Raw genomic sequence first — 25,831 nt, forward strand, 5'->3', positions numbered from 1 at the left:
AACAAAAGTCAGGAAGGTCTCATGAGAATCAAGGTAGCCAGGAAGGAATCTAAGAAAGGACAGGAGAGTGAGAAGGTCTTGGCAATAAGGATTAAGGAAATTCTTAATGCAGCTATTCTCAATTCCCCTGGGGGGTGGGGGGGGGGCACAGCACATTTAATAGGGGGCTATGGGTGGAAATCCTTAATAAGGTGGGGGGGGGGGCTGGGCATGGTGTATAGGGGGTATGGAAACTGCATATTAAACATTTTTAAGGGAAGAAAAGGACTTTGCTAAGTTTTGATGTGTAGTGGCCAAGTAATGTGTGATGTTTTCAAGGTTGGAGGCATTTGGGGACAGCCTGGAATGACTGCAACAAATGCAGAAAACTAACAATATTTTCAGAGTGTTCCTTGCTTCAATATGATTGTGTTTGACTGACATGGAACCAGGTTTGGCTATGAATTCTCTTTCACGTAGTTTTCCACTTTTGTTCTATCACTTTCATTCCAGGAAATGTGTGCAGACCAAAATGTTTTGTTCCATATTTCTCACATCTGCAGGCACCCTCATTTTGTTTTGAGTTTTTGTGACAGGTAGTGAATGTATGTCTCCTGCTAACTTTTATTGAAGAAGGTAAACACCAGAAGATCTATGTAAAAAGTTAAGGGAGGCAAGTTTAGGGGAGATATCAGAGGTAAGTTTTTTTTTAAACACAGAGTGGTGAATGCCTTGCCATGGATGGTGGTGGAAACTGAAACACTGGGGTCATTTAAAAGACTCTTAGATGGACATAGAGATGAGAGAAAAATAGAGGGTTATGGAGTAGGGAGGGATATTCTTGTCAGCACAACGTCAAGGTCCAAAGAGCCTATACTGAGCTGTATTTTTTTATATATGCATTGTTCATTATTTTCCACAAAACTTTAGCTGACTTTTCAGCTAACCCTAGCAAGAAGTGCTTTTTGTTTTGTCATAGTTGAATTTTGTTACTTTCAGAGGTCATTTTGCCATGAGTTCCTCAGTAAATAATGCCAGTGGCATTCAGTAGAATACTCATTGAAGTCAGCCTGAAGAAAACTGAGGTCCTCCATCAGCCAGCTCCCCACCATGACTACCAGCCCCCCAACATCTCCATCGGGCACACAAAACTCAAAACGGTCAACCAGTTTACCTATCTCGGCTGCACCATTGCATCAGATGCAAGGATCGACAACGAGATAGACAACAGACTCGCCAAGGCAAATAGTGCCTTTGGAAGACTACACAAAAGAGTCTGGAAAAACAACCAACTGAAAAACCTCACAAAGATGAGCATATACAGAGCCGTTGTCATACCCACACTCCTGTTCGGCTCCGAATCATGGGTCCTCTACCGGCATCACTTACGGCTCCTAGAACGCTTCCACCAGCGTTGTCTCCACTCCATCCTCAACATTCTTTGGAGCGGCTTCATCCCTAACATCGAAGTACTCGAGATGGCAGAGGCCGACAGCATCGAATCCACGCTGCTGAAGATCCAACTGCTCTGGGTAGGTCACGTCTCCAGAATGGAGGACCATCGCCTTCCCAAGATCGTGTTATATGGCGAGCTCTCCACTGGCCACCGTGACAGGTGCACCAAAGAAGAGGTACAAGGACTGCCTAAAGAAATCTCTTGGTGCCTGCCACATTGACCATCGCCAGTGGGCTGATATCGCCTCAAACCGTGCATCTTGGCGCCTCACAGTTCGGCGGTCAGCAACCTCCTTTGAAGAAGACCGCAGAGCCCACCTCACTGACAAAAGACAAAGGAGGAAAAACCCAACACCCAACCCCAACCAACCAATTTTCCCTTGCAACCACTGCAACCGTGTCTGCCTGTCCCGCATCGGACTTGTCAGCCACATACGAGCCTGCAGCTGACGTGGACATTTACCCCCTCCATAAATCTTCGTCCGCGAAGCCAAGCCAAAGAAGAAGAACTCATTGAATAGCTTCATTATATATCCGTATACCCCTTCTCTGCCCATGTGTTTGATTTGTTCGAAAACATTTTCAAATGAAAGCATTGGGGTAAGCAAGCTGAAAAAAAATTTAGAGACCAAATATAAAGAGAAAAAAGATAAACCCTTAGATTACTTCAAAACCCTCAGAAAATTTTGAGAGAAGGCCAATAGCTGAGTACTGAAAAGTTACAGAAATTAGAAAAGAGTCTTCGTGCATTATACAAGATAAGTGAATTGTTGATTGCTAAAAATGGAAATGCTCATAATAGTCACTTATTTTGCCTTCAGTGTCCATAATAATATCTGACATCATGAACTTTAATGCCAAATAAACAATTCAGGCAATTCCTTTGAGTAATTCCACCGTTTCTAAAAGAATTGAGATGACAAGGGTGGTCATTTCATTATATTCCAAGAAATTCTCTTGCCATAGAATAATTCTCTTCTCACAGTTTATGCCAGATTCTGGAATGGAAATGAAATGATGGAAGTATGTTGTTTGACAGGTGATTGAAAACCAGTTCTAAGGGATATTAGATTCCCTTAGTATCCCATATTGAATATTAGATTCCCTTAGTATCCCATATTGGATATTAGATTCCCTTAGTATCCCATATTGGATATTAGATTCCCTTAGTATCCCATATTGGATATTAGATTCCCTTAGTATCCCATATTGGATATTAGATTCCCTTAGTATCCCATATTGGATATTAGATTCCCTTAGTATCCCATATTGGATATTAGATACCCTTAGTATCCCATATTGGATATTAGATATCCTTAGTATCCCATATTGGATATTAGATACCCTTAGTATCCCATATTGGATATTAGATTGCTTTAGTATCCCATATTGTATATTAGATACCCTTAGTATCCCATACTGGATATTAGATACCCTTAGTATCCCATATTGGATATTAGATTCCCTTAGTATCCCATATTGGATATTAGATTCCCTTAGTATCCCATATTGGATATTAGATACCCTTAGTATCCCATATTGGATATTAGATTCCCTTAGTATCCCTTATGGATATTAGATTCCCTTAGTATCCCATATTGGATATTAGATACCCTTAGTATCCCATATTGGATATTAGATACCCTTAGTATCCCATATTGGATATTAGATACCCTTAGTATCCCATATTGGTTATTAGATACCCTTAGTATCCCATATTGGATATTAGATACCCTTAGTATCCCATATTGGATATTAGATTCCCTTAGTATCCCTTATGGATATTAGATTCCCTTAGTATCCCATATTGGATATTAGATTCCCTTAGTATCCCATATTGGATATTAGATACCCTTAGTATCCCATATTGGATATTAGATACCCTTAGTATCCCATATTGGATATTAGATACCCTTAGTATCCCATATTGGATATTAGATACCCTTAGTATCCCATATTGGATATTAGATACCCTTAGTATCCCATATTGGATATTAGATACCCTTAGTATCCCATATTGGATATTAGATACCCTTAGTATCCCATATTGGATATTAGATACCCTTAGTATCCCATATTGGATATTAGATACCCTTAGTATCCCATATTGGATATTAGATACCCTTAGTATCCCATATTGGATATTAGATTCCCTTAGTATCCCATATTGGATATTAGATTCCCTTAGTATCCCATATTGGATATTAGATACCCTTAGTATCCCATATTGGATATTAGATTCCCTTAGTATCCCATATTGGATATTAGATTCCCTTAGTATCCCTTATGGATATTAGATTCCCTTAGTATCCCATATTGGATATTAGATACCCTTAGTATCCCATATTGGATATTAGATACCCTTAGTATCCCATATTGGATATTAGATACCCTTAGTATCCCATATTGGATATTACATTCCTTTAGTATCCCATATTGGATATTACATTCCCTTAGTATCCCATATTGGATATTACATTCCCTTAGTATCCCATATTGGCTATTACATTCCCTTAGTATCCCATATTGGCTATTACATTCCCTTAGTATCCCATATTGGCTATTACATTCCCTTAGTATCCCATATTGGCTATTACATTCCCTTAGTATCCCATATTGGATATTACATTCCCTTAGTATCCCATATTGGATATTAGATTCCCTTAGTATCCCATATTGGATATTAGATCAATTTGAGGAACAGCACACCGACGTTGATGCAGAAATTCAAAAGGTGTTGTTTGACCTTCAGGGTGATATAATTGCACACTGTAAGTTCAATCAATTAAAAAAAATATATATATAGGGGTTTAGGGCGATCTGCTGAACAGATTTCCAAGAGGCCAAAATATTTCCATTAACATACTGAGTTGAATGTGGATTCATCAAAGCAGTTACTTTGATAAAATCCACGAACAAACCTAATATCAGAAGAGGTAACCTTTGACATTCACTATCCTTTTTGAGTCTGACAACAAAAAACTTGCACAGGAACATCAAGCATGTTATAAGACTGATTTTTCATATTTAGTTTTCACATTCTCAAGTTTTTTTTCTTAAGATTCTGTAATGACTCATTGTGCACAAACCATTGGACTCTAAGAATCTTTTTGTAAAAATTTGTAATAGGTATGTTTGTGTTTTCTTCTTGCCTCTAAGTTCAATAAAAATGATTTCCAATTTGTTTGTCTGGAATCACAAGCCACAGTTGTGCTCAGAGTAAAAGCCTTGTTTTATTTTCATCTCGTGCAACATAAATATTTGGGTTTTTTTGTTGTCCGTTGGAGAGATGTATGAAAGAAATCAAGTAAATAACTGCCACACAGGGAAGGGGGCCAATAACTTGTGAATAGTCCTAAGGGGTCGTATCCAAAATAAAAGGTTGAGAATGGCTGCCTTAAGGCTGATGTACCGTCAATTACTTCAAAAGATTAGAAGTTATATTAAAACTGATAGGCTTTTAATAACAACAGAATGGACGATGTCTATGGTGGTCAACTGTCCTGGACTGAAGAGGGAGCTGTGGTACAGTTGCCTTTTTTTCAGGGGTCTGTGGGAGGAACCATGGCACAGTCAGCTAAGGGCGTGTTCAGACAAACTATAACGAGTACTAACAAAGCCAAAATATATATATATATATATATATATCCCTTGCTTTAGAAGGAGTCTGGCAGGGTGAAGGGAATTAAATGTTCTTACAAATTAAGTTGTTCAGGTGATCTGGTCTGCCGCTGTGACCGTCCTAATACCAGCTGAGGCACAGCTGTTAAATCCTAGGTGGTCTGGAACACTGGCTTAGTGGATGTGTGGTGACAGATCTGGCATGCTATCCACTGGGGGTAACATGCCATGGCCCTGGTGCATTGTCAGTAGCACTAGGTGAAGTGGGTGCGGGGTGGCCGGCACTGGTCTCAGGGACTCTTGGGGGCACCAGGTCCTGAATGGATACTGTGTCCTCCCACCTGTCAGGGAATGACACATAGGCATATTGGGGGTTGGTGTGGAGGAGATGGACCCTTTTGACCAGTGGGTCAGATTTATGGCTCCTCACATGCTTCCTCAGTAGGACTGACTTGGGGAGGTCAGCCAGGATGGTAGCATGATCCCTAAAACAGATTTCCGTGAGAAGGAAAACATTCACGTGGAGTGGAATTAGTGGCTGTACATAGGAGTGATCTGATTGAGTGGAGGGCAACGGGGAGGACATCTTGCCAGCGGGAGACTGAAAGGCCTCTCGACTTCAGAGCTAGGAGGATGGCCTTCTAGATGTTAGCGTTCTCCCTTTCCACCTGCCCATTCCCTCGGTGGTTGTAACTGTGGTCCTGCTCTTGGCAATGCCTCTGGCCAGCAGGTAATGATGGAAATCCAAATATACAACCTCAACCTGTTCCCCTCTATCTACTGCACCCATTACATCCTCAAATAACTCCAGCAAGTTTGACAAATAAGACCTGTCCTTTCTGAATCCATGCTGCGTCTGCCTGATGGAACCTCTTCGTTCTAAGTGCCTCGCTATTTCATCCTTAATGACGGCTTCAAGCATTTTCCTGACTACAGATGTTAAGCCAACTGGCCGATAGTTACCCATCTTCTGTCCACAATCCTATTTAAAAAGTGGCATAACATTTGCTGTCTTCCAATCTGCTGGGACCTGCCAGAATCCAGAGAATTTTTGTAAATGACTACCAACACATCGACAATAACTCCCACCATTTCTTTCAGTACCCTGAGATGAATCCCAACAGGACTGGGGATTTGTCTGCTTTCAGTCCCATTAGTTTGCTCTTTTGTAACAATTATTTTACCAAGGCCCTCACCTCCCTTCGCATCTTTGGCAAGCTAGATGTGTCTTCCACTGAAGACTGGGACAAAATTATCCGTTCAATGCCTCAGTCATTTTCTCATTACTCAATATCTATTTCCCTTTCTCATCTTCCAAGGGACCTATGTTGACTCTAGCCAACCTCTTCAGTTTTATATATTTATAATTTTTTTTGCAGTTGTTTTTATACTTTGTGCTAATTTACCTTCATAATTCTTCCTTTTCCTTATTTCTCATTTAGTTATCCTTTTCTTCCTTTTAAAGTTTTCCCAGTCCTTGGGATTCCCACTACTCTTGGCTACTTTGTACACATGAGCTTTAATTTTATACTTTCCTTTATTTCATTAGTTAACCAAGGCTGGCTCTTCCCTCTCTTACTGCCCTTATTTTTAATGGGAATATATTTTTGTTGAGCACTGTGAAAAATCTCTGAAAGTCTTCCACTGTTCCTTAACTCTTCTGCCAACTAGCCTGTGCTCCCAATCCACGCTAACCAATTCCTTCCTCATCCTGTTGTAGTCTCCCCTGTTCAAGCATAATAAATAGTTTTAGATCTAACTATTGCACTCTCCATCTGTATGAGAAATTCAAACATGCTATGATCACTCTTTCCAAGATGGTCACTATGTACTGACAATAACTACACTAGCAGTGCAAGTATAAGACAGCTTTAATAAACTAATATGTACATTAAGAGGTCTTGTCTCTCTACAAGACGAACCTGGAAGGCTAGACTGTTGCTCTGGACTGCTTCATATACAAGGTCACCGGGATGACCCCTGGTGACCTAGTGGTGTAATTACATATCACCACATTCACCCCCCCTTAAAAAATTGTTATTTCCCCCCCCCCCCCACCGCACCCACCCCCCCCATCCTCCTTCCCTTGTTTGTAAGTTCATACATCCAAAATTTTCATGACTTCCATTGACTTCTGGACCTCCTCGGTAGTGGTATAGGGGTGGGGAGTGTGGTCTGCCTTTCAGCCTTTCTTGGTGGAGGTTTGGGAGTGGGAAGTACTGGTTGGTCATATGGCCGTGTGGCAGATCACACGAAGGTTGGAGGTGTTGATGATGGTATAGAAGAGGGGTGACTAACTTTTTAATTTTAAATTTAGACATACAGCACAGTAAAAGGCCATTTTGGCCCATAAATCTGTGCCACCCAATTAACCTACACTCTCTGTACTTACTCGTGGGCCAAAATGGTCTGTTACTGTGCTGTATGTCTAAATTAAAAATTAAAATATTTGCCACCCTGAGAAGGTTGTCCATAAGTCACAAGACATAGAAGCAGAAATAGGCAATTCAACCCATCCAAATCTCACCCCCATTTAATCATGAGCTGATACATTTCACCACTCAACCCCTCTGTTCGGCCTTTTCCCCATAACCTCTGATGACCTGGCTAATCAAGAAACAACCAATCTGTCTTATGTACACCCAATGACCTGGCCTCCACCTGTGGCAATAAATTCCACTGATTTACCACTCTCTGGCTGAAGAAATTCCTACAAAACTCTTTTCTAAGTCGGCACCCTTCAATCCAGGTGTAGTGCTCCACTGTCCTGGACTCTCCCACTATGGGAAACCACTTTTCTACATCTATTCTGTCCATGCCTTTCAATATTCAAAATGTTTCAAAGAGATCCCCTTTCATTCTCCTAAATTCCTATGAATACAGGCGAGGAGCTGTCAAATGCTCCCCATCTCATGACCCTTTCATTCCCAGAATCATCCTATTGAACCTCCTTTAAGCCCTATCAGGATATAGACAGGATGTAGAGTTTGCTGGGGAAATTTGAAGGTAGAGTACATGGTTAGTGGTAGGATTTTTAACAACATGGAAGAACAGAGAGATCTTTGGGTGCAAATCCATTAATCCATGTACATTGATAGGGTAGTTAAGAAGGTCTCTGGTATGCTGGCCTTTATTAGTTGGGGAATTGGGTTTGAGTCATGAGGTAATGTTGCAGCTCTATAAAAGACTGGTTAGACCACATGGAATATTGTGTTCAGTTCTGGTTGCTTCATTACAAGAAGGATGGAAGCTATGGAGAGGATGCATGGGAGATTTAGTAGGATGTTGTCTGGATTGGCAATATGTGTTATGAGGCAAGGTTAACAGAGCAAGGGATTTTCTCTTTGAATTAAAGAAGGATGAGAGGTATATTAATAGAGGTATATTAATAGAGGTCTACAAGCTATGAGAGGCCAGTACCTTTTTCTTGGGGTGACAGTAGCAAATACCAGAGGACATCTGTACAAGTTTAGTGTAGACTTCGGAGGCTGTTTTCTTTTTACACAGAGGATAGTGAATGCCAAGAATGTATTGTCAGGGGGGATGGTGGAAGCTGATACAATTGGGACATTCCAAAGACTCCGAGACAGACTCATGATGCCAGAAAAATAGAAGGTTATGGGTGTGAGGTAGGGAAGGATTAGATTGTTGAGTAGGTTCATTAGGTTGTCACAATATCATGGGCCAAAGGGCCTGTACTGTGCTGTAATGTTTGTGTTGCATACTAACTAGTAAGTCAATCCATAAGTACAGCAAATAAACACCATACAGAGTGCATAGTTACAAATGGAGATCAGAACAGAGCAAGGGAAATATTATTTTGCCCATGTGATGTTTGTTCAGGAGTCAAATAAAAGCTGGAGAGTGTCCTTGAATCTGATGGTACAAGTTTACACTCACAAGAAGCCTTCCCAGTGGAAGGAGGGGGAAGAGAGGGTAGCCGTGGTGAGTCAAATGCTTTAACCTGTGTTTCTGAGATTTTGAGAAGTGTAGATGGAATTGGGGTGGGGTGTGTGGCAAGGAGCTGGGCAGTTTTTATGATGGTCTCAATCTGCATTTACAACTGCCCCCAATATCTTGCAGTCTTGGATGGAGCAGTTCCCAGGCCATGCAGTGATGCACCCTTACAGGATACTTCCAATGGCGCGTCTTTAAAAGTTGCTAAGGGATGAAGGGGATGTACTGAATTTTCTCAGGCTTCTGAGGAAATGGAGGTATTGGTGCACTTTTTTGGCCATTGTATTGACATAATTGGACCAGTATAGTTTGTTGGAGATATTTACACTTCAGAACTTGATGCTGCTCTCCACTATATTCACTTTAGTGTTATTAATGTGGAGAAGAGGTGAAATTTACCCTGCTGCTGAAACACTCTGGCCAGCTCTTTTGTTTAGCTGACCTTGAAAGAGAGGTTGTTATCTTGGCATCAAGTTCTTAGATTCTTTATCTCCCTTTATATTCCATCTCATCCTTATGAGATCTGGCCTGCAATGAATTATCATCTTTCTGACCCAGTATCTCCAAAACTGGGTCTGAAAGACACAAGTTTTCCATGTTTGTTCTTGTACTAATGTTAATTACATTGATGTTTTTTCTGGATCCATACTACTCCTATTTTGTTTTTTGGTGTCTTGGGAAGATAGACTCAAAATATTTGTTTAATTTCTTTGCTATTTTTATTTCTAATATTATTTCTACTTTATAAGACTACAAGGGAGCCACATTGCTTCTATTAATCTTTTTTCTTATTTACTCATGGTCATGTGGACTCCCAAATTTTTAATTATCTTGTGATTTTGTGCAATTAAGACTTAAATTTGGAAGAAGAACTTGCATTTGTCCTTATGGACAAGGCAATCAAAATTGCGGATAGGTAATAATGATGCTTATTGGCGGTAATTTATAAATATCAGGATGTGTACTTGCTCTTTTTTGTGGGGGAGGGGGGAATGTGGTGGTTATAGGTAACCATCTAAACTACAAAGACACATTATACTTTATTTAAAATGTACCTGCTTTTCATGGTGGTTTCCTCTGGTTATTGTTGAAAACCACCTGCTCTCCTTCCTGTGCCATCTGCCCTTGATTCTTCAGTGAGGAACGGAGATTGTGCAGGGTGTTACTCGGTACTGATAGCTCAGATAGATAATAAGGAACGCTCCTTGGCTCTTTTCATAATGAGGCTGGGGGAGATGCAAACCAATTTTCTGCTGATCTAGCTCCAGAAGCAATTCCACTGCTCTGCAAACTGCCTGCAACTCACCATGCAATTTCTAATCAGATAAAAGGTAACTTACTACTTAAGAGAGTTGATTCCTTGGATCCTCTTGTAGGGTGTCCATGGCACTTGCAATATATTTATTTTTCACCATCTCTTCCTTTTCTTTCTGGATCAGATATTCAGAATATCACAGTGTATGTGTGTAGATAGAGATGTGTACTGAACCTAAGGCAACATTTTGTCACAGAAACCTAATATTGTTGATTTGCAATTTATGAAATTCACAAGTAAGGTAGGCCCTTTTGTATAAATTTTTTGTATCTAATAGTTGCTTCATGTTCTGTGATCCATAGTTATTCAAAACTAGAAGACTGAAGGAATGATATGTGTGGAGATGTGAATATTGAGTATTCTGAACTCGGGTAGCCAGTGGAATTCTTCTTTGGCCATATTATATCCTGGAAAACAGACAGAGGAATAAAACAGTCAGTATTCATGGTCACTTAATTGTAAGTGCCAAAATAATAGGTCCTTTTGATATTTGAATTATTATTACATTCTTGACTGGATTCCCTCCTTTATTTTGAATATTAAATACTCCAAGGAGTAAATAAAATTCTGGTTAGATGCAAAATTTAACAATCAAAATGAAAATATCATAACTCTGCAAATATTTAGGAGTGTTGAACTATTGATAGTAAAATAGTACTGCTATGGGCTCCAAAACTAGAGGGAGCTACTGATCAGTACTGGTATTTCACTGGCACCAAAATTATCCCTGCACATTGAATTAAAAAGAAGAAAAAACTGCAACAGAAGAGTAAGTCATCTTTTACCTTGTTAGAAATTGTGTGGTGAAGCCTTTTTGAAAGTCATTTATATTGAAGGAGATCAGAATGTAAATATAATATATAAGTGGTCTTTAGCTCCAAAATGAAGAATGGTAACCAGTCTGAGCTTGTGTTACTGTGCTGTATGGTTGTTAATTCATTGGTTGATTTTGATGATGGAAGAGTATCTTGGTGGATAGATTTCAAGATTATATTTGAATTTTCAAACACTCAAAGAAAGCAAATACTTAGAAAATATTTCTGTATAAATTGCTGTGGACAATGGGACTTGCAATGAAGTTCATATAAATATATGCCATCGTTCATAGTTAGTAGCATGTGACAAGAAAGTCAGGTGAGATTGGTAACAGTTTGTATATTGCTATGTAACTATTCCTTGTGTTTAATTTTTTTATTCATATAACAATCAATAAAATGGATTTAAGATACAAAATAAATTTTTTTAAAATTGTTGGGTGAAATGAATTAGTGTTATTAATGATTGATTAAAAAAGATTTAACTCATAAGTGCTGTCAAGAATACTTAGATTGTCTTTATAGAATCTAGAGGGCTGCATTGCAGAGAAGTAGGCACTAACATATCCCTCAATGCTTTTCGTGTTGATCAGAGATTCTTGTTTCCATGCCAACATACTGTAAGTGGAGAAGCATGCAGTGCTGCAGTTTAATCTCTTTGGAGGAAACTGTCAGTTACCTACAGTACATTGTTACACCCACAATTTGTGGAAATGCATACTCACTGGATAAGTATGTGCCAGATTCTTTTTCTTCCTAGTGTCCCCCTTGATTATTTTTCTCCCAGGCTTTTATGAAGGGTGCTGACTCATGTCAGAGAATGGATCTGTAGAAATTTTTTTTGTTTCCTACCCAAATGGCTATTACTATGTTTTTATGTGGCATGTGTTCATTAGAGGTCCATTGACTTTGATTTGTCTTTTGGAAGATCTCAGATCTGACCCCTTTCCAGATTTCAAGCAAATCCAAACATAAAAATGGGAATCAGTACTCTGAAATGCCAACTTTATTTCCATTCATGAGATGTGGTTGTTTCTGTCAAGACCAACAATTACAAGTTGAGAAGAATATGGTGGTTGGAGATAATGATCCAGTGCCATTATTCTTCTAGTTGAGGAGATCTTGTGTATTTGAGGTATTACTGAGAAATTTTTTCAAGTCGCTCTAGAGCAGGGTGGCCAACCTTTTAATTTAGACATACAGCATGGCAACAGGCCATTTCAGCCCACGAATACATACCAGGGTGGAGGTTAATTGGGTGGCATGAACTTGTGGGCCAAAATGGCCTGCTACTGTGTTGTATGTTTAAATTAAAAATCAAAAGATTGGCCACCCCTGCTCCAATGCACACATAACCAAGAAAGGAAGTAAAATGTGCTTAAATCCTAAATTTCTAATATTTATCTTGTAGCAACATCAGGATTTTTGTTTTTCAGCCAAGATGTACCTACTTTTCTATGTCTGAGTAATACTTTTTGTGGGCTTGGCTTTATTTTGAATTACTTTTAATGGATAGAGCATTTGTTACCAATGGCCATTTGCCTTTGAGAAGCTGGTGATGATCTACATTCTTGAAACTTTGTGGGCAGTCATTTCCACAATGCTGGATAGAGTCACAGTGGCAAAAAGGCGGCAATTTATTTTTTAAGTTGGATAGTGTGCAGATTGGAGGGGAACTGACAGGTGGTGTTCCTATATAACTAATTTTTAAATTCTTCTTGATAATGGAGGATGATGCCTGGGTGATTAAGTGCTTGAGTGTTGTTAGAGATGGATTTATCCAGGCAAGTGGAGTATTGACCATGAATGAGCTTTGTCGTTACTAGGAAAGTCACTTTCCACAGGATACCAGCCTCTTACAGTTGAGCTTGTGTTTGGTCCCAACCTCCAGAGTTTTAATGGATAAAAAAATAATGTCAACAAATGCCAGAGACCACAAGATGCTCATGTTGGAAATGGTCAATTTTATGCACATGTATGGCATAAAAATTACTTGCCACTTATTTGCCCATGCCGGAATGTTATTTTTATCTAGTTAAACGATGGGTACATCTTAATTTTTTGAGCTCTAATGAATGGATCTGAATATTAGCCCTTCATTTATTTATTTGTGAATATATATTATCTGTATTTTTGCATTTATTGTCTCTTTTTAGTTCAATTAAGTATATTATTTTTGCCTTTTTAAGTTATTTTTGTAGTTTTATTTTTACAAAGTACCTGTTTAGTTGCAGCGTAAGAATTTTGGTACAATGTATAATGAATATGACAATAAACTCATTACAGCTTTCATTATCATTCATCCCAAAGTCAAGGAAGCAAAGAAAAGATTAATCAGACATAGGAAAGTTGGTATGTCCAGATTAGATGGCTGTTACTATCAAACTTCTTGTAGAGGGAGATCAATGTGAGACAGGAAATTGTCCTGTTGTGTCGCCCTAAGGCTGGGAGGATTGACTTTCAACCAATGTAGACAGTTTGAGATATTACTCCAATCATTGCAGTGTTTTCCACCAATGCCCATTTATTTCAGTTTGCCCAGAGTTCTTTGAAACTACAATCAAACAAATGCATGGGTGTCAAGGTTAGTCAATTCTAGCTTTTTGGTCCCTGTTTGGGCTAAGATTCTAATGTCTGGAGTGGAATATTCTTCTGTTAAATCCAGCAAGGATATTGGTGACACCTGATAGTGTTGTTGATGTGCCATCACTTTGATTGAATGCTGATGGATTGGATGTCATTGCAAAGAAAGGAGAAGTGGCACAGTTATTAGAGCTATTGCCTCACAGATTAAGTGACCCAGGTTTAATCCTGACCTCAAATACTCTTCTGTAGATTTGCATGTTCTGGTTTCCTCCCACATACTAAAAATGTGTAGGTCAGTTAATTACCCACTTAATCATCATGTGCATGTAGAAGATGAGTAGAATCTGAGGGAAGTTAATGGGAATATGGGGAGAATAAAATGGGTTAGGGTAGGATTGGTGTTTTTTTTTAAACAAAGAAATGATGCTTGATGGCTAGTGTGGTAAAAGGCTTATTTTCATACTGTATGACTCTGTGTTATATATTTTGATTTCCATCTCTTGAAAATTGTGTCTCTCGCTCCAAAACTGAAATCTGTATTCCTTGAATTTTATAATCAGCTAATGGCAAAACTTTTCAGTTTTCCACTTATCATAACCTTTGAACAAAATGGTCTCATAGTCTCCTTCTCAAGAAGAACCCAAGCTTCTTAAAACAAAGCACCTAACCCTGTATCTGAAAATTTCCAAAGCATCCTCTCAAGAATCTTCATAACTTTCCTAAAGTGTGGTGATCAGAACTAGTTACAATACTCCAATTGTAGAGTAATCAGAACTTAAAAACGGATATTTTTCCCTCCATATCTATTCATCCTAGTATGCTCTTGCTATGTCTTGCCACCTCATGCTGCCTTTCCTAAATTATTTCCAACCTCCCGAGCATCTACTAATTTTTCCCCTAATTATCCTTTCTAAAAACTTATACCACTTGTATACACTGGGAATAAAAAAGTAAATGCTGCAAATATGAAATAAAAATAGAAAATGTGAGAAGCACCTCAGCAGGTCCATGCATACTTTCTTGCACTTAAATGATACATTTACTACTTGTTAATTTTTTGACACACCTCCATATCCAGGGAAGATTAGAAGACCTTCAGTTATTTTCAAACTCTGTTTCCTTTGCAACCTGCAATATAAGCTTCCAGATCTGGAGATTTCTATACTCTGTGCATAACCGTTTTATTTTCTTGCATGTCCTGCCTCATGATTTATACCCTATCCATTATTCAACCATTTTTTTTGCTTCTACTGATATTTTGTCAGCACCATCTATCCTGTTAAGCACCAATTATAAAGTAAAAAACAAAGGTGGGAGGAACCCAAGAGTGTTAAACATCCTGATGCAGGATCTCAACTCATAAGGCCTCCATGGATGCTTCAGGCAGCATCTACAGTCACTTCTGACACTAATTATAAAGTACTTTGTGCAGTATAGTCTTGATATGCATCTCCAAAAATATATCACCTGCTAGTTCCACCTTGTTTTTTTCTACCTATTTACTACTTGCATGTCACCTGAAGTCTTTCACTGTCTTTTTTAGGTTAACTGCTAGTCATTTTTTTTCATTTGATCTTTGTCAACTTTATTTTCTGTTTAATTTTTTTTTCACAACTTGGTTATCACTTGATGAACTCATTTTTGATACCATCACATTCTCAATCTTTTTCCTCATTCAAGGAAGTTATACTACTCTCCTTTATGGGAGTCTTATCAAGATTACACTTGAATGATCTCCTCCTTCATGTTGTGTTCTCTTGTAAATAGGCCACAACATGATACAACACTGATGCAGGTGTCTTATTAATTGCTTGTTTTGAGCCATCAAGGTGAGAATAAAATAAACCAAATTGAAAGGTTTTCAATACAACCGAATGGTGATTTTAAAAAAAAAACTTGCAAGGTTGCAGATGACTGCAAATGACCACTGCAGCAGTCAATTAAAAACTTTTTAATTAAACACACTGGATTTATACTCTAGGATTGTTGACAGACATTCCTTAAGTTCCTCTGAATAGCAAAGAGAAAAAATACAGTGAGGGATCTGCTCCCTTCCCTAGATTCACTTGACTATATGAAGACCAGATTCCCCTTAAATGGGTACGCACAGTTAGAGAAATTCTGTCCACTATTGCCTTCTGGTTCTGTGGGAATCATTGAAAGGATACCTTTATGAAAAAGATGAAGATAACTGCCATGATATGGACCTCTTTTTTGCTATCTTTGTCCACTTTTTCTTTGGTAGGATGTCCCACTCTTGTCGCTTTCTCCCATCTCAAACACATGACCTCTTAGACAACCCATTTCAATCTTTTACCCTCTCTTCATATTTTCATTTGCAGCTGTACATCAACTGTCTTGACTTCTCCACTCCCTTCACCCACTCCAACCTCATCCTTCAGAACACACAGGTCTTCATTCATTCTGTAGTAATCCCAACTTCGTCATCATATCACAAATGGTGCTATTGTAGTTTGGTGGACTGACGTCTACCTTGCAGAGGTCAAACATCAGCTCTTGAACATCTCCTCATATCTGCCCCAGGATGATGACCCCATCATAAGTGTTTAGCCACTGTCAGGTCACAACCATACCTCATTGCTTCAGGAGATTTCCCCTGTACAGCCCTCATCCTGATGGTTTCCAGGCTGCCTTTCTATTTCCTACTCAAAATTCTTCAATTGGACTGCCCTGGTCAGTCCATTGTTTTCAGATCAATGGTACTGAGGAGCAGATAGTGGACATCATTAAGTTCCCATGGATAAACAAATCCAGTGACTTGTCTGGTTCACTCATTCTTGTGGAAAAGGCAAAAAAATTAAGCCAGCACCTCTACTTCCTCAGAAGGCTAACAAAATGTGGCATGTCACAAACATCTCTTAACACATCTTCAGTGCATCATCCTACCAGCATGCATTATCGTGCAGTTCAGGAACTGTTTGAGTTGCAATGGTATGTGAATGTGGCTCAGGCCATCACACATACCTTGTCCATCCCACCAACATCCACCTTCCAAAGCATTGATTTCATCTCAACATCCACTGCCTTGGAAAAGCAGCCAACATGTTTAAAGTCTCAACCCACCCCAACCGTACTCCCTTAATCATCCTCTCTTCAGGAAGAAGATGTGCAAGAATGAGATCCATGCAGCACCAGATTCAAATACAGTTTCTTTCCCACCATTACCAGACTCCTGAATGAAACTGCCACCTCTAAAATTGTTATCTTTGATCTATACCATCTGATCTCCCTCTGTAACTCAGCATTTTTGTATTGTCTTATTTGTTCTATGTATGAGATGTCTACATTTTTGCTTGCAAAACAACTGGTATTACTGCATCTTGATATATGTGAGGATAAACTTGAACTTCAATTTGAACTTCAACTTGCCCTAAAATTCATTTGAACCATTTTCAATACTTCTCTCCTCCTTCTAAATATATATTAAATTAGAGAGAGTGCAATTCTGGATCTCCTGTTAGAAAATGAGGCAGGACAGGTAACAGAAGTATGTGTAGGAGAAAATTTTGGGTATAGGTTCAGATGCTAGGTATTTATGAGGAGGTAATCAATCAGATTCAATGTGGGCTACATAAAAGAAGCAAAGAGAGATAATGCATAATTGCTTCTCTGACTGGAGGCCTGTGATTAGCGATGTGCCTCAGGGATCAGTACTGGGACCATTGTTGTTCATCATCTATATCAATGATCTGAATGAAATGTGGTAAATTGGATTAACAAATTTACAGATGATACAATCATTAGAAGTGTTGTTGTTAGCAAGGAAGGCTTTCAAAGCTTGCAGAAGTATCTGGACCAACTGGAAAATGGGCTGAAAAATGGCCGATGGTATTTAATGCGGACAAGTATGAGGTGTTGCATTTTGGAAGGATAAACCAAGGTAGGACAAATACAGTAAATGGTAGGGTACTGAGGAGTGCAATAGAACAGAGGGATCTGGGAATACAGATACATAATTCAGTGAAAGTGGTGTCACAGGTGGACAGGGTGGTAAAGAGAGGCATATTTTGGCATATTGGCCTTCGTAAATCAAAGTACAGGAGTTGGGATGTTATAGTAAAATTGTATAAAACATTGATGAGGCCAAATTTGGAGTACTGTGTACAGTTTTGGTCACCTAACTATGGGAAAGATATCAATAAGATTGAAAGAGTGCAGAAAAGATATAATAGGATGTTACCTGGAATGAGGAAATGAGTTACAGGTTAGTACTTTATTCCCTGGAGTATAGAAGAATGAGGGAATATTTGATAGAGGTATTTAAAATGATGAGAGGTCCAGAAAGAATAAATGTAGGTAGACTTTTTCTACTGAAGGTAAGTGAGATCTAAACCAGAGGACATGGTTTAAGGTTGAAAGGGGAAAAGTTTAGGGGGAATATGAGGGGAACTTCTTCACACAGAGAGTGGTGGGGTGTGGAATGAGCAGTCAGCTGAGTGGTGAATGTGGGCTCAATTTTACATTTTAAGAAGAATTTTGATAGGTACATGGATGGGAGGGGTATGGAGGGCCATGTTTGGGGTGCAGGTCAGTGGGACTAGTGTGAATAATAGTTTGGCATGGACTAGAAGGGCTGAAGTGGCCTGTTTCTATGCTGAATTGTTCTATGGTTCTGGAGCTACTTGTCTTCTTCATCTTAGGAGACAAACTATCCATTGCCATTTATGAAAAACTGTCTCATTCCCACTCTGGCTGCTACAATATGATCCTGCTACCATCCTCATCTGCTCTTCCCCATCCCTTTCTGCCCTTTGAAAAGACCACTCTCTCACTTTTTTTCTCTTCTCAGTCCACCTAGATTCTCTCCACTGCAACTGTAGGAAGTGCATTGCCTGTTTCTTTATCTCCTCCCCCACCCTATCCCCCACTTCTAACCAAGGACCTAACAGCCTTTCGAGATAGGGAAGATTTTCACATGCAACTCCACCAACATAGTCTACTCCATTTGGTGCTTTTGAAGTGGCCTTCTCTAATCAGTGAGACTAAGAGCAGATTAAGCAACTTACTGCTTTGCTCTGTTCTTGCCTGTTGGCTGCAGCTCCCAGTTGAAAGCCATTTTAATTCTCCTTCCTAATCGAGAACATAGAACAGTTCAGCACAGAAGAAGGTCTTTCAGTATGTATCTGTGCTGAACATGATGTCTGAATCAAACTAAAGCACTGCTGCTTTAACTTGATAGATGTCCCTCCACCTCCTTCATATTTATTGTCTAAAAGCCTCTTAATTGCTGCTATTGAATTTTCCTCCACCATTCCAGGCATCTACCACCTTTTAAAAAAAATTATATTTTCCCCACACATCTCCCTTAAACTTCCTTCCCTCTCTTAAACATAATTTCCACCTTGATCTGTCTGTCCTCAGCTTCCTGCAAAGAGGACAGACAAGTCAATGTGGAAAAATATATTTGAAGAGCACCTCATTGTATTCTGCCCAGATTGTCAATGGCCAAATTCAAGTAACCTACTCTACCATGGTCACCTTCTCTTCCTCCTCCATCTAGGTTCTTTCACATTTAGCTTTTTGCAACCCATTCCCCTTCTTCACCTGCCCACCCTCTCACTCGCTCTCGCTCTCGCTCTCGCTCTCGCTCTCGCTCTCGCTCTCGCTCTCGCTCTCGCTCTCGCTCTCGCTCTCGCTCTCGCTCTCGCTCTCGCTCTCGCTCTCGCTCTCGCTCTCGCTCTCGCTCTCGCTCTCGCTCTCGCTCTCGCTCTCGCTCTCGCTCTCGCTCACAGTGCCTCCCCCACTGTTCCCATTTGGCCACTATTCCTCCCATGTATGCTTCAGTAACTGTCTCTATCTTCACCCTCCCCTCCATCTGCCTTGTTATTCCCTTTTGTCTATTTCCAAATGTCACTCTCTAGCTTCTGTCTCCTAATTCCATCCTTCTCCCTCCCCCCCCCCCCCCAAACTGGCTCCATGTGTCCATCGTCCTTCATTTCTCCTTGGATAACCTATACATTTTGACCACTCCTCTCTCAACATTGCCTGTCTGCCCTCTCCATTCTTATTTCAACCTAGAACTCTGACTGTCCATTTTCCTCAATGAATGCTGCCTGAGTTCTTCCAGCACTTTTTATTAATTTGCTCTGTACATAAAGTGTACATTTCAATTTACTGCTTATATTTTGGATTCTTAACTTTGACTTAGCCTTGGCTAAATTAATGATTTTCTCAGGATTTCCTTGTTTTGTTCTTTAAATCCCTTTCCATTCACTGTAATAGTTTAATAATTGTACTGTCCCGAGAGAAGAACAATTTGGTTGAATAGGTGAGTGCTCAATTTGAGAGATTAATTCCTGACATAGCTCACTTTCTGACATTATTGGATGCTATTTAGAATAATGAGGTATCAATGTGGATACTGTACCCAGCCCACCAAGAAGAATGTGGTCCAGTATAGAAGCTTTTGTGGGTAAAAATATATTTTGTTCATAAATGAAAATAAAATTGTATTGCAAGATGAAAGTATCAATGATGGATGTAAATGAAATGTGGGTATTTGCATAGATACCACATGTATAATTAGCACAAGGGTCAGAGGTAACATTTATGAGCTTTTTTTTAAAAAAAATTGAATTCATAGGAATTTATGTATAATTAATTCTGTTTTCTTGCCATTCTGTTGCCACCCACACAGAAGCAGTCTCTCGGCTTACTTTATGGTTGCTAGGAAACTGATCATAGAAACCACAATGAAGTACATGTGAATTTACAAAATTTCAGGTTTTTTTTGGGTCTTTCACTTTGTCTTTATTTCTGTTCATGTCCACAATATAGTGAAAGTAAAGATGAACTAGTCAGATTTCAATACTCCCTGACCAAACTGAAATCTCTTGAAGTAAACTTGCCAATTAGGAAGGGGAAGAAAGTTGTACAGGAGCTTCAAAAGACTTTAGAAGATCTGCCAATCCAGAAAATTGGTAGGACAAACCAAAAATGAAAAGAAATACAAATCAATCAGCAATTAGAGAAAAAGAGAACAGATTATCACTTTGCTATGGAATAGTTACTGCTTTGTTGAAGGTAAAATCTACCAAGACTACAAGGAGGTAGCACCTGTATAATATGGTCCATTATGAATTTTGTACTTGATATGATTGGGCAATCTGCATTTGAACAGATGGATTTATATAGAACAACTAAATTTTAATTTCCAATTTTTATCTTTTTGTTGTTTATTATGCTTGTCTTCAGGAACTTGGTGCAATATTTTGAAAACCTCTTCACAAGCTTGGGGATGGGAAGTGTAGCCATTGGGTGAAATCCTCATGTTTCTGTTTTGATAACAATGGAACTATTTTAGCTTATCCCAAAGCATTGATAACAGAATAAAGGTATCGGAGGGGTTGGTTAATTGCATCAAAAGTTGTATTGATGGGGAATGCAAGGAAGGAAATTGTTCTGCAATTGGACACACAATGTAATTTGAAATTTTAAATAGCAACATTTCAGTGATGTGAAATAGGCAAAGATTAAATTTAAGAAATATAAATTTGATATGTATTTGGTAGCTATAACATATTTAAGGATTTTGGAGATGGGGAAGTTGCAGAAAGGATATGAGTTTTAATTTAAACTTCAAGGGTTCAGCTAAAGTATTATTTTTGAGAGTGTGACAATTGGAGTTTAGAAAAAGAGAAGAACAATAGCTTGGAAGATGATGAACAGCTAACATTCTTTTAGTATTTGGGGGATGGGAATGTTGGATGCTATCACTTCAAGGAAACAAAAAGGTCAACCTGAAGAAAGCACAAGGAGAAATATGAGACACAAAAACTTGATTCAGAGTGTGAACAGGAACCATCTTGTGTCCTTGTTTGCTTGTTTGGAGAATGTAGATTCATGAGATTTTTAAATAGAATGAGTTGTGTGTCAGGAACAATTTAACGCCTCTCTTTGGATTTGAAAAAGGGAGAAATATTAGGAGTAATAACCAAGGTGCAAAGAATCAAATTTTGCAGAGAATCAAAACCCCAAGAGGCAATTATTGAAAAGGTAAATATTTGAATAATTATTGTGGGAAATGAAAAACAAATCAAACCTAAATCAAAGAATTTGATCAATGGAAAAGACAAATCAGATATTTTCTATAATCATGTCTTCCTAAAATTTGGAAAAATATTAAGTATTTGTATTCATTTTTTTTTGCGCTTTATTGAGAAGAAAAATTGAACTATTATTGAAGACCGAGATCTTCTTATTAGTATTAGCAGTCTCACACATAGTTCTTGGCTTTCATGTGAAACAGTACTGAATAATGTTACTGCTTGAGCAGTCGGAGTTTTATATTTAATTTTTAATTTAATTTCAATTTAAACATACAGCCCGGTAATAGGCCCTTTTGACCCTTGACTCTTGACCCCATGCCGCCCAATTACACCTAATTGACTAAATATCTTGATACATTTTTAATGGTGGGAGGAAACTGGAGCACCCAGAGGAAACCCACGCAGACATGGGGAGAATGTACAAATTCCTTACAGACAGTGTGAGATTGGAATCTCGGTACTGATCTCTGGTGCTCTAACAGCATTGCATAATGGATATTATTTAGAAATTAAGCAAGATGGGGACAACAGATCCCCCTGCTCAATTTTCTTCCCAATAGGTTTGGCAAACTTTGAATTATCGTCAATTGCTGAGGATGAATTCACCCACCACTAACCATATTTAGGACAATTGATTCAGCAGAAATGAACCATTCCAGCTGGTTTTTAAATTCAAATAATAGAAAGTTCATCTGAACATCATGAAACTGCTGGATTGTTTTTAAAAAATCTTCTGACTCAATAAAATCAATTTGTGGTATATTTGGAGTTTCGAAAGGCCTTTGACAAGATACTGCACATGAGGCTTCCTAACAAGGTGAGAGGCCATGGAATGAATTATAGGAAAGATATTAGCATGGCCAGAGCATTGGCTGATCGGAAGGAAACAGAGAGTTGGGATAAAGGTATACTTTATCATTACCGGTGGAGTTCTGCAGGGGTTGGTGTTGGGATTACATCTTTTTACATTATTTGTCAATGTCCAAATGTGGCTGTTTGTAGATAATACAAAGGTGGAGAGGCAGGTAGTGAGGAGGAAACTGGAGAGACTGCAGAGAGACTTGGATAGATTAGGAGAGTGGGGAAAAAAAGTGGCAAGTAAAATACAAAGTTGGAAAGTGTACGGTCATGCATTTTCGTAGAAGAAATAAAAGGGCAGACTATGATTTGGATGGGGAGAAAATTCAGAGGTGCAAAGGGACTTGGGAGTCCTCGTGCAGAATACCCTAAAAGGTTAGCCTTCAGATTTAAGCCAGTGGTGAAGAAGGCAAATCAAATATTGGTATTCCCTGGAGGAATAGGATATAAGAGCAGGGATGTGATGTTGAGGGTTTATACGACAGTGGTGAGACTTCACTTGGAGTATAGGGTACAGTTTTCGGCTCCTTATTTAAGAAAGGATGCACTGGCATTGGAATGGGTTCAAAGAAGATTCACAAGAATGATTCCTGAAATTAAGGGATTTGCACATGAGGAATGTTTGGCAACTCTTGGAATATGTTCCTTTGAGTCCAGAAGAATAAGGGGAAGCTCATAGAAGCATTTCAAATGTTGAAAGGGCTGGACAGAATAGATGTAGCTGAGTTGTTTCCCATGGTAGGGGAGACTAAGACAAGAGGGCACAACTTCAGGATTGAAGGGTGCTCATTTAAAAAATGATGGAATTTCTTTAGCTCGAGAATTGTGAACTTCTTGAATTTCCTGTCACAGCAGATTTGGAGGCCAGGTCATTGGGTGTACTTAAGGCAGAGATTGATAGGTATTTGAATAGTCAGGGTATCAAAGGTTATGAAGTGGGAGAATGGATCAACCCATGATGAAATGGCAGAGTGGACTCAATGGGCCAAATAGCCTACCTCTGCTCTTCTATCTTGTTGTCTTATGGTCTAATATCTTGTAAGGAAGGAAATCTGCTATCTTTATTGAATTTGGTCTATATGTGACTCCAAGTTTATCATTGTAAATAATTTTGAACTGCTTCCTCTATAAAAAATTCCAACATTTTCAATAATGCCCACATCCTGTGCCTGAATTAAAAAAAAATTGAATGAGAAGAAATCCTGGAGTGAGAACAGTGTTGGGCACTACCAGTAGCCCCAATAATGCACAGACAAAGACTGAGGGGGAGGATAGGCTTTATTACACTAGAGATTGCTGGCCCAGGTTAAGACTAGGGAAAATGAGGAGAGGAAGTGGGGACTCAACCTTTATGGCCTGGGTCACATGGGAGGAGTCCAGGGAGGCGTCTAGGAAAGGATGTCATCAGGAGGGTGGGCCAGCCGGTACATACAACCATATCATTACAAACAGCAAATTCATAGTTTAAATTAACTCATTTAAAATAAACATAGTTAACTGTTTTGGTTTCTGGTTTAATTTTTGCCTAACGTTTACATTTTTAATGGTACAGTACTTTCAATTTGTATTTTTTTTTTCATGATATACAAACATTTAATTTCTTTTAACTTTTGACAGCTGGTAAACCTGACAGCAGGGATTAACTGGCTTTCAGTGTTTTTGGAGAAAGGGCTTGGTTTACAGTTGAACTGGACTGTGATATGCTGGGTCTTGCTGATCAACTGGCAGCCAAATCCTTAGTGGAAAAATGCATCTGGTGTCCTACTCAAATTAATAGCAGATTTCAAGATTGGAGAAGCTTGGCCAATATTTTATAATGAATAGCAATATAAGGATATAAAAGATACTGTGGAAATCCTTGGACAAGTATATAGTGATAAATCCAAATGATTAAACTGGATTATTTCTGAAGTAATTGGTAATCTCCAGAAAATATTTTTATCTTGACATGCAAGTTGGACTACTCCAGCAAATGTAGGAACAAATACTCTGAGCAAGAAATTAAATTGCTTTGTCAATCCCAATATCTGTATTTTGAGTGGAGAAACCGAGTGGTAAAATGGAATATGCTTATCTTTGTAAACATTGCTGTAAATAATACTGCTTAGTATGTTTTACATTGATGTTCAGTATGTTTCAATTACTGAAGATGTAACTTGCAGAAAAGAGAATGACAATCTTTTAGATTTGCACTCTGTATACAATACTTGGTTAATGAGTTATATCTGATAGGCTCTGTCAGCCTCTTAGCCATTGCATTATCCTTTAGATCAGTGGTTTTCAAACTTCACCCCCCCTCCCCCAATACACATTCTACCTTAAGTAATCTCTGTGCCCTAAGTGCTCTGTGATTAGTAAGGGATTACTTAAAGTGGCATATGAGTGGGAATGGAAGGTTGAGAATCACTGCTCTAGACCCAATTGTTACTGAAATATTTTGCTTGAGAAAAATTGTCATTGGCCCATTTCTTTTGGAGTCATGAAACAATGCACATAACGAGTCAATTAGGTGTGATTAAAACAGTGGTTTTCAAACTTTTACTTTCTACTCACATACCACCTTAAATATCCCTTACTAATCACAGAGCACCTATTGGCATAGGGAATACTTAGTGGTATGTGAGTGGAAAGAAAAGGTGGAGAACCACTGATATAGACAAAAACACCATCTACAAATTTGCTGACAATACCATGTATAAAAAGGGGTGATACATCAGCATACAGAAGGGAGATTTAAAATTGGGTGAATGTTGCACTAACAATAACCTCGCACTCAATGTCACCAAAACCAAGGAGCTTCAGGAAGAGAAAACCAGAGGTGAACAATCCATTGATCATTGGGGAATCAGAGGTGGTGAGGGTGAGAAAATTTAAGTTCTTAGGAGTCACTATCTTGGAATATCTTTGCTGGACCCATCACATTCATGGCATGGTGCAGAAAGCATGGCAAATTTCTATAGATGTGTGGTGGAAAGTTTTCTGACCGGCTGCATCATGGTCTGGTATGCAGACACCAATACCCCTGAGTGTAAAGTCCTGCAAAAGATGGTGGGCATAGCCTAGAACATCACAGGCAAAACCCTCCCCACCATCGAGAACATCTATAGAAGAGGTGGGCAACCTTTTTTTAAAAAAAACCTCACATCCATTTTAAGTATTCCCTATGTAATGAGTGT

At 38.8% G+C, this 25,831-nt stretch overlaps 1 protein-coding gene across 6 annotated transcripts in view; it reads left to right on the forward strand.

The window, feature by feature from the left end:
* Window positions 1–25,831, forward strand: part of lrrc7 (leucine rich repeat containing 7) — a 501,081-nt gene that overhangs the window by 66,047 nt on the left and 409,203 nt on the right. The window lies entirely within an intron of this gene.

Source organism: Narcine bancroftii, chromosome 5 (assembly GCF_036971445.1).
Source record: "Narcine bancroftii isolate sNarBan1 chromosome 5, sNarBan1.hap1, whole genome shotgun sequence".
NCBI lineage: Eukaryota > Metazoa > Chordata > Chondrichthyes > Torpediniformes > Narcinidae > Narcine > Narcine bancroftii.